Source organism: Quercus robur, chromosome 2 (assembly GCF_932294415.1).
Source record: "Quercus robur chromosome 2, dhQueRobu3.1, whole genome shotgun sequence".
Taxonomy (NCBI): Eukaryota; Viridiplantae; Streptophyta; class Magnoliopsida; order Fagales; family Fagaceae; genus Quercus; species Quercus robur.
This window is the reverse complement of record NC_065535.1, coordinates 5,618,381-5,626,494: the sequence shown is the minus strand read 5'-3', so window position 1 is coordinate 5,626,494 and position 8,114 is coordinate 5,618,381. Positions and strand designations below refer to the sequence as shown.

General features: G+C 34.7%; 1 pseudogene; it reads left to right on the top strand.

The window, feature by feature from the left end:
• Positions 1-2,044: 2,044 nt before the first annotated feature.
• On the top strand, positions 2,045-4,435 carry LOC126693832 (mannosylglycoprotein endo-beta-mannosidase-like; annotated as a pseudogene).
• The last annotated feature ends 3,679 nt before the right edge of the window (positions 4,436-8,114 follow it).

The following is an 8,114-nucleotide window of genomic DNA, read 5'->3' as shown; positions in this document are numbered from 1 at the left end:
AATTTTTGGCTTTCTAATTAGTTTAATGAATATGTTTTTTTTATCAAGATTTTGTTGTTCAATTTTTGTATTGCTATATTGTAATATATTTTATCTCTTTATATCATCATTTTTTAAAACAATGATGAAAATTTTTGTATATATATATAGTGAAGTAAATAATTGTTGAGAATATGATAATATATCAAAGTTGATAATTCTGTATTAAAGAGATTTTTGAAATATGATTATTGTATTAATACACCAATTTTTGTAGCAGAGATTTAAAAAAAAAATTTACAACAAATTAACCCTTAAAAGTAAAAATTCCTTGCTACGCGCTTAAGCATACTATAGAATTTGGAGCGATAATGGTCAGTGTATAAGGTTTCTAGTAGGCCATATAAATCCTGCTTCCACCACGTAAACATAGTGAGCACACAATATTCCTTGTTATTACCACTTGGATATTACATAGCTGCCGAGGAAAAACAGGCACAACCAGAAAGGCAAAGAAAAGTAAAACAGGAAACCAACACAACCGAATTGCCTCCTCATATAAATTTTTAGAGGAAACGTTGCGGAGGGTATAGCTTCTTCTGGATTCTACATCATATAGAAGAAGCTGAAGCTTGCAAGCACAAAGCACACATAATATTAGTAGGCTGAGGGATTTAAAGGCTTTCGTTAGATCTTCAATGCTGAGCTGATTGTCATTATCAGTGTCGAATTTCTTGAAAGTGTTCCTTAGCTGATCCGCCGGTAGGGGTGCCACACCCTTAGTATCTATGACAGTAGTGAGACGGCCCATGTTATGGAGACTTAATGGAGAGCCCTAGGCAAGATTTTGAAGAACCTTAATTCTTATGTGGTATGATTTTGGGTATTGGAGCCTTGGGGTATATATAATGGAGACCTTCGTCTCTATTTCTCTACACAGGAGGCTGCAAGATGTGTCCTAGCCGTTTTTTTTTTTTTTTTTGGTTTTTAATATTGGATATGGCGGGGACACAAGTATGTCGAAAAAAAGAGTAAAAAAGAGAAAAGAAAAAAAGATCTGTAACCTTGTATCTCTATATTTAGTCTTTCTCATGATTTTTCTGTTTTTCTCACGCTGTCTCTTCATCTTTTTAATAACTTTCTCTCTCATTTTTTTGTTTTTAAGAACTTATCTCTCTCTCTTTTTTCTTTTTTTTTAAATAGAGTTGTGTGGATAAATTTTTGTCAACCTCTTATTTTTCAATTTAACTTTTAATTGCCCAGCTGTTAGCCACTTTCCCCTCTTCTCTTTGTCGCATAGTCTTTTTTTTGACAAAATTTAGTTACAAATTTGATTGTAATCTAAGATTATAATCTTACTCAATAAAATAAATATTACTATATATTTTGAAAAATCTAACTGTTTAATTGCATGTTCTTATTATTTTTAATATACATGTCAAATTTTGTGTCAATCGAATATTATTTACTATATGTTCTATAAGCTTATATTTTATGCATAATTTTAAACTACAAAAATTTGTAATTTAAACAATTTATTGGTGACATAGTTATTGATCTTTAATTTTCTAGAAATTTTGTAAATATGAAGGATATAAAAAGAAAATGTAATTGAATAGTGGATTTGTCAAAATTTACCTTCAATAAAAAGATATTGAATAAGGTTGTAGCATAAGGTTATAACTAATTTTGTAACTAAATTTTGTTCTTTTTGTTTTGTTTTGATTTGCTTTTTTTTTTGTTTTTTTTGTTTTTACAGTTCCCCTTTCTCACTCACGCCTCTTCTTCTTCTTTTTCTTTTTTCAATTCACATATCAAAATGAATGGGCATTAATATACTTAGAACATGGGCTAAAATATAATTAGGACGTGGGCTTAAATTATTAAAGGAGGCAATATTTTAAATCTCTCTCTCTCTCTCTCTCTCTCTCTCTCTATATATATATATATATATATATATAACTCTCAGACTTTAATTAAACTAAAATATTCATCACAATTGGATCTGAATTTTTGTGGAATAAATTATTCTGTAGAAGTATATTTAAATGGCCACAAAAAGGCCATGCCAAAAGGGATGTTTCTGAGGCATTCTCTTCATGTCACTGATATTCTGCATCCAGATGGTCAAAACTTGCTTGCTGTTCTTTTTTGCCCACCACAAAAAGGCCATGCCAAAGTTTACTTTATACTGAGGGTATTGTCATGGAATGCTTGCAGCATAAGATGCAAGAAATGCCAATTGCCAAGACTACATTGATGCATCAGTTTTGTAGAGAAAGTTTCATAACTGGAAAAAGCTAACTACTAAACTCTGCTAGTCTGCTGTACTTTCCCGATAGTGATGGTGTTCTTGTAACTTTATAAGTTGGTGGTATGTAAATTGCTAAAATCAGTCCATGATGATGAAAATTACCATAAATTTTGGCGTTTTTGGTTTTTATAATTCTTTTCAAAATTATTAGGGTATTTATTTTCTCTAACCTAAATTGTCCACAAAGTTTTTACCTTAAACTATAAAATACATAGAGTGGCAATAGCGCGTCACAAGCACAAACTATTTCCCTTTATATGAAGTGTCAAAAGTTGATTTTAAACAAGTAGAACTCATGTTGTGGGAACAAATTAAGACATGAGCAAGCCTATGCTTGCTAGAAAATTCTTTATTTTCTACGGTACAACTCAACACTGCTTGATTTCTAATTTCTCAGGTCAGCTACATGGATTATTACTATTATCATGATCATTTGACATTGACCTCTATTTTGGGCTAAACATTCTGTTAGAAAATTGTCTATTTTATCTTTTTTGACTGCCTCTGCCATAGACCTAATATTATTACAGGCCACCCTCTTGTTCTTGAGTGCTTTGAAACTTAAATAATGAACTCCTTGCTAGTCAGGTCAGTGGTCTTTGTTTATATATTAAAAACTGTCTTAATCAAATTTTCTATATCTTGTCCTCTAAGTTAGTGAATGCATTCACTCTGTATTCCGTCTCGTATTGCCATTGTTAACTGATTCAACAGGGGACATGGACTCTAAATAGAGCTAAATGGATATATTGGATCAATGTAGGATTTGTATGGAAATATTGGACTCTAAATATGGCTCTATTGAGTTCAGTTGTATTTTTTTAATTGCCATTAACCTATCTCAGCGTTGTTTTTCTCAAAATTTGACATTGTTCTGTTTGGCATATTGCATTAGGATTCTTTGGTACTTTTAATTTGGTGCACTTGATTATTTAGTAAATGAAGCCTTAAAATGTTCCTACCAGAGTGAATTCTACGTTGCATTATTTTGAATGATTTATCCTCTTGAGACCTAAGCCTGTCTACAGGGTTAATCAAGGCTCGAGGCTAACCAAACCTAAGGATTCCAATGTGCTACTTTGGATTTAATATTCTAAGTTATTACACTATTAAATGACTTCCATATGGTTGATTTGATTTTTGTAGGTGTGGCAAGAGTTTTGGATTACTAGAGACGTTGTCAAACGAGGTGATCCGGTATTGAATACAAATGGTCCTCTGGATCATGATCTTTTCTTTCTATATGCGAGAGAAGCTGTTTTGCTTCTAAGGAACCATCCTGGTCCTGTTCTTTGGGTAGGTGGAAATGAACATGTTCCACCAGACGACGTCAACAAAACTTTGAAAAATGACCTGAGACTCCATCCTTATTTTACAAATTCCAATGAAATCAGCAAATCTTCTGAAGATTTTTATCTCCAGTGTCGAAGGATCCTAGACACGTTTACATCCAAGGTTCCTTGTGGGATAGGTTTCCGAATGGAAAAGGGGGCTTTGCTGATGGCCCTAATAAAATCCAATATCCTGAAGCATGTCATAAAAATGTTTTTACAGCTGTGGATTCAATCCTGAGGTTGGTTCTGTTGGGATGCCTGTTGCAGATACTATTAGAGCAACAATGCATCAAGAAGGCTGGTAGATTCCATTGTTTAAGAAGCTTCCTAGTGGGTACACGGAAGAAGTTCTATACCCTGTATGGAAAATACGATAAATACATACCCTATTCGAAGCCAGAAAAATCTGTTGATCAGATTGAATTTTATAGAATTCCAAAGGATCTTTATGATATTTTTTTTTAAAGGTAAATCAAAATCTTTTTCTATCTATTCTAGATGCCTTATGCATGATCTCATTTCTGTTTTTGTGGTGACCTAACTTGAAATGATCAACAAGCTCTTGACTACATTCAATGTAGAGCTCTGTTGGAGGGTTGGACTTCCTGGATGTGGAGTAAATACACTGGCGTCCTAATTCGGAAGACAATGAACCCTTGGACTGGTCTTATAGGTCAGTTTTATGATCATCTCCTAGACTGAACGGCAGGTTTCTATGTCTTTTTTCTGCGCTGCGGAAACAATCCATGTCTAGCTGAATCTTTGTATGTATTTTATAGAGGTAATTTCTGTTGGGGAAAAATCCTAATCCCCTCTATGTCTATTTGTGAATTAAAATGAATGAGTACCAAACAATAGCAATATTATGGAAACAAAAAAATCATTCCAGCAAGCACCACATAAACACAATCACACAAAAACACCAAATCTTACGTGGAAATCTCTCTAGTGTAGAGGGAAAAACCAAGGAGCAGCTCCTAAAAATATCCATTATGAAAGAGAGATTACAACTATCAAGTTTATACTAAACTTGAGTCCACAATAAATTGGATATACAACAAATAAATCTCAAGGAGTAAATACAATCTCACCACAAAGTCAGTAGCAAAATCTTCCTCTGAATACTCCAACTCTCCATGGTTGTAGCACTCAAAAACTTCATGAGAACTCCACCAATTTATCTTCCTTGTGTGTAACTTGAGAAAAAAAAAAAATCTCATTTTTCTTTTTCACTCTCTCACACCCTCACTGTGTTTTTCCCTATCTTTTCGGATTGCACCTCCTGAAGCTCTCACTGTGTTTTTCTCACAATGGCCGAATGACACCCTTGCTTCAGCTCTTCTCTCAAGTGTGTTTCTCTCTGTCACACACACTGGCCGAATGGCCCTTTTTTCTTTCTTTTCTTCTTTTCAGTTTCAGCTTGTCTCACACGCCTAAGTCACTCCCCAAGAAATGGCATGCTGACTTTGGAAGCTTTGCATCACTTCTCATTAAATGGAAAGCTGAATTTGAAGACTCTTGGAACCAAGCTCATAAATGAGCTTTGACAAGGCATGGCAAGCAAGTGGGCTGGACCCACACGGTAAGGCACCCAACAATTTCTACACTAATAAGAGTTCTAATTTGTGAGTTTGGATTGGATTTTAAAACTCAATTTATTATAATATCTGATGGGATGTTTTCATAGAACACATATTGAGCTGCAAAAATCGTGAGTTCAATAAATGAAACTGAAATTTCTTTCTGAGTTTTTTATTTGTCCACACCCCCCCCCCCTCCTTCTTTTTGTGTGGGGTGTACAAGGGGGGAGAGAGAGAGAGAGAGAGAAAGGGTGGAACGTGGCCAAAGGGTCTACTAATGAAATTGAAATGCATGTTGAAAACATGGCCAAGAAAGCTGACTCTAGAAGTTGTTACTATATGAACAATTTCACGGCTAGGCAAAGGTATTGTTGATTTTGATATGGCCTTGGTGGAACGTGCTACTAGTGGGACAGATGAAAAACATGAGGTTGGTCTGTTCTAGAGAATCTGCAGATGTTTTACAAAGTAAATCGATAGTTTTAGAGTTACCAAAGTAAATAGGGCCAATGTAGGAGTTGCTTTCTTCCTTCATTTTTCAATTTATGCTATGAAGATAGACCAAAAGGAAGTAGAGGATATGAGAAGCTGCCCTGTTGCATTTCTTAGCTTAAATCGGATTAGCTTTGAGTTAAGCTTCCTTGCTTGGATTTTCTTTTAGCCGGAGATTTTGTTGGATTGAATTTGTTGTTTTAAGTTGCATTGGCTTACCTTTCTAAAAAAAAAGTGGCATTGGGTGAAAGTTTGCATGGGGAACTAACCATGGCAAACACAAAAGCAAGCTTAGCTATGCACTTTACTTGATATCACCTTGTTTTTGTGTAAAATGAAACTTGAACTCCAATATGAACCTCAGTTACTTGTTCTATTTGAAAAATGAAACTTGAACGGGATTCAAGTTGGGTCTATTTTAAAATAGGTTTGGAGTCAGGCACAAGCCTGTTAACAATAACATGTTTAGAAACAAAAAAGAAAAAAAGTAAATGTTAGTTTGTCTGGAAATGAATTAAAAAGAAATAAAATTAAAGAGGGTACACAAGTTGTTGAAGTTGGCAAGCAATCCATTGCTTGCTTCTCTTGTTTTACATGGCTTATAAGTCTAAGTTAGCAAGTAAGCATAAATGTCTTGTGTTTCCTACTTGCTTTCTCTACATTGGCGTATTAATCCTATATATAGTAGAAGTTAGAGATGAGTTTCACATGAGCTTAACTTCAACAAAACTGAATTTGAGTCTAATTTGGCAGCTTTCCTAGGTGTATTTTGAAGCCAAAATTGAATTCTTCTTGTAAAGTTGTAATTTACAACTATGTGTTTTGTTGGCTTTTCTTCCATGCCAAATTTGATTGTAATTATGTTCAATTTTTTGTACCCTATATTTCATGTGGGATTTATTTGTAAGGGTTGTGTGTGAGAAAGAGAGAGAGTGAAGCTCAAGGCATTGAAGACTGAAGTGTTTTTGTGGGTATCTCGCGAGTAAGCATCCTGCAAAGTGATGCATGTGCCCTGCACATGACTGGAATGCGAGGAGTTAGGACAGGATGGAGACAGCTAGTTTTCGCGAGTATCTTGAGGGTAAGGCCTTCTCACGAGACACCCACGAAACATTCTATTTTGCCAGACTGTCATTTCTGATACACACTTTCTATACCTACACTATTTATACCCACATTACCCATAGATGTTGAGGAGTGATTCAGAGAGAAAACCGTAGCCACAAACCTTGAGAGTTAGAGATTGTTATACCCACAATTCTCTACACAATTGCTTGTGGATTTTCCTCAACTCCTACCTCTCCATTTCCATACCATTGAGAGGTTGATAGCCCAAACACTTACTACATCCTTTCAGAGTGTTCAGTGAGGTTTTGGTGTTGCTGGGAAGCATTGGAAGAAGCCAGGCTTTGGTGGATGCAATCGGGCATATTGCGGGATCCGGAGAGCTAGACAAGACATGGTTCCAAGAAGCCTTGTTGGAATAGGAGCTTGGAGGGCTTAGGTGCATCGGGTAGATTAGGCTTGGAGGGTCTCTTGCTAACCCATGTATCCCAACTGATTGTCTAGTGGATTGATTACCGCTTGGAGGGCGGCGGACAGGTTTTACGCCAAGTATTTTGGTTTCCTTTTCGATAACACATCGGCGTGTTATCTTGTGTTTGCATTCTTCTTCCCTACTCTTTTAGCTTTCATATTACTACTGTGTTATATTGAATATGGAATAGAGTAGTTTGTTTGTTTATCCGCTCGTATTTACTTTATTCCGAACTTAGCATAAGTTAGAGTAAAATCTATAGAGCCGTAATTTTTACTTTGAGGGTCTAAACAGCTCTTGTGTTTTAACATATTTTCGAGCATTCACTTCTTATTGTAAGTATTAATAGTTGCTTCTACAAATTTGTTCATGTTTATTTTTTAATTGCTATTCATAAATGATAGATTGTTTTACTTGCTTAAAATTTGTCATATAAATGTTAAATATAGTAACATTTTATTGCACTTGAATTAACACAATATTTATGCAAGATATATTATCACTACAACAAAATGTATTTTCAGTGACGAAAAAATTCGTCACTAAAAGTCCAGTTTTTCATCACTAAGGACTTTTAACGACGAAACGAGTTTTGTCGCTGTAGCCCCGTCGCTAAAAATCCTAGCGACGAAAATTTTCGTCACTAAAAGTCCGATTTGATTTAAAAAAAAAAACTTTTAGCGACGAAAACGTTTTGTCGTGAAATGTTTTCCTCGCTAAAAACAGTATTCAGGGATGAAAATATTTCGTCACTAAAACCATTTCAGTTTATTAAATCATATTTAGTGACAAGCAATTTCGTTACTAAAACTATTTTCGGGTACATATAGTGATGAAAAAATTCGCCACTAAAATTATTTTTAAGAAAATCCAGGCAC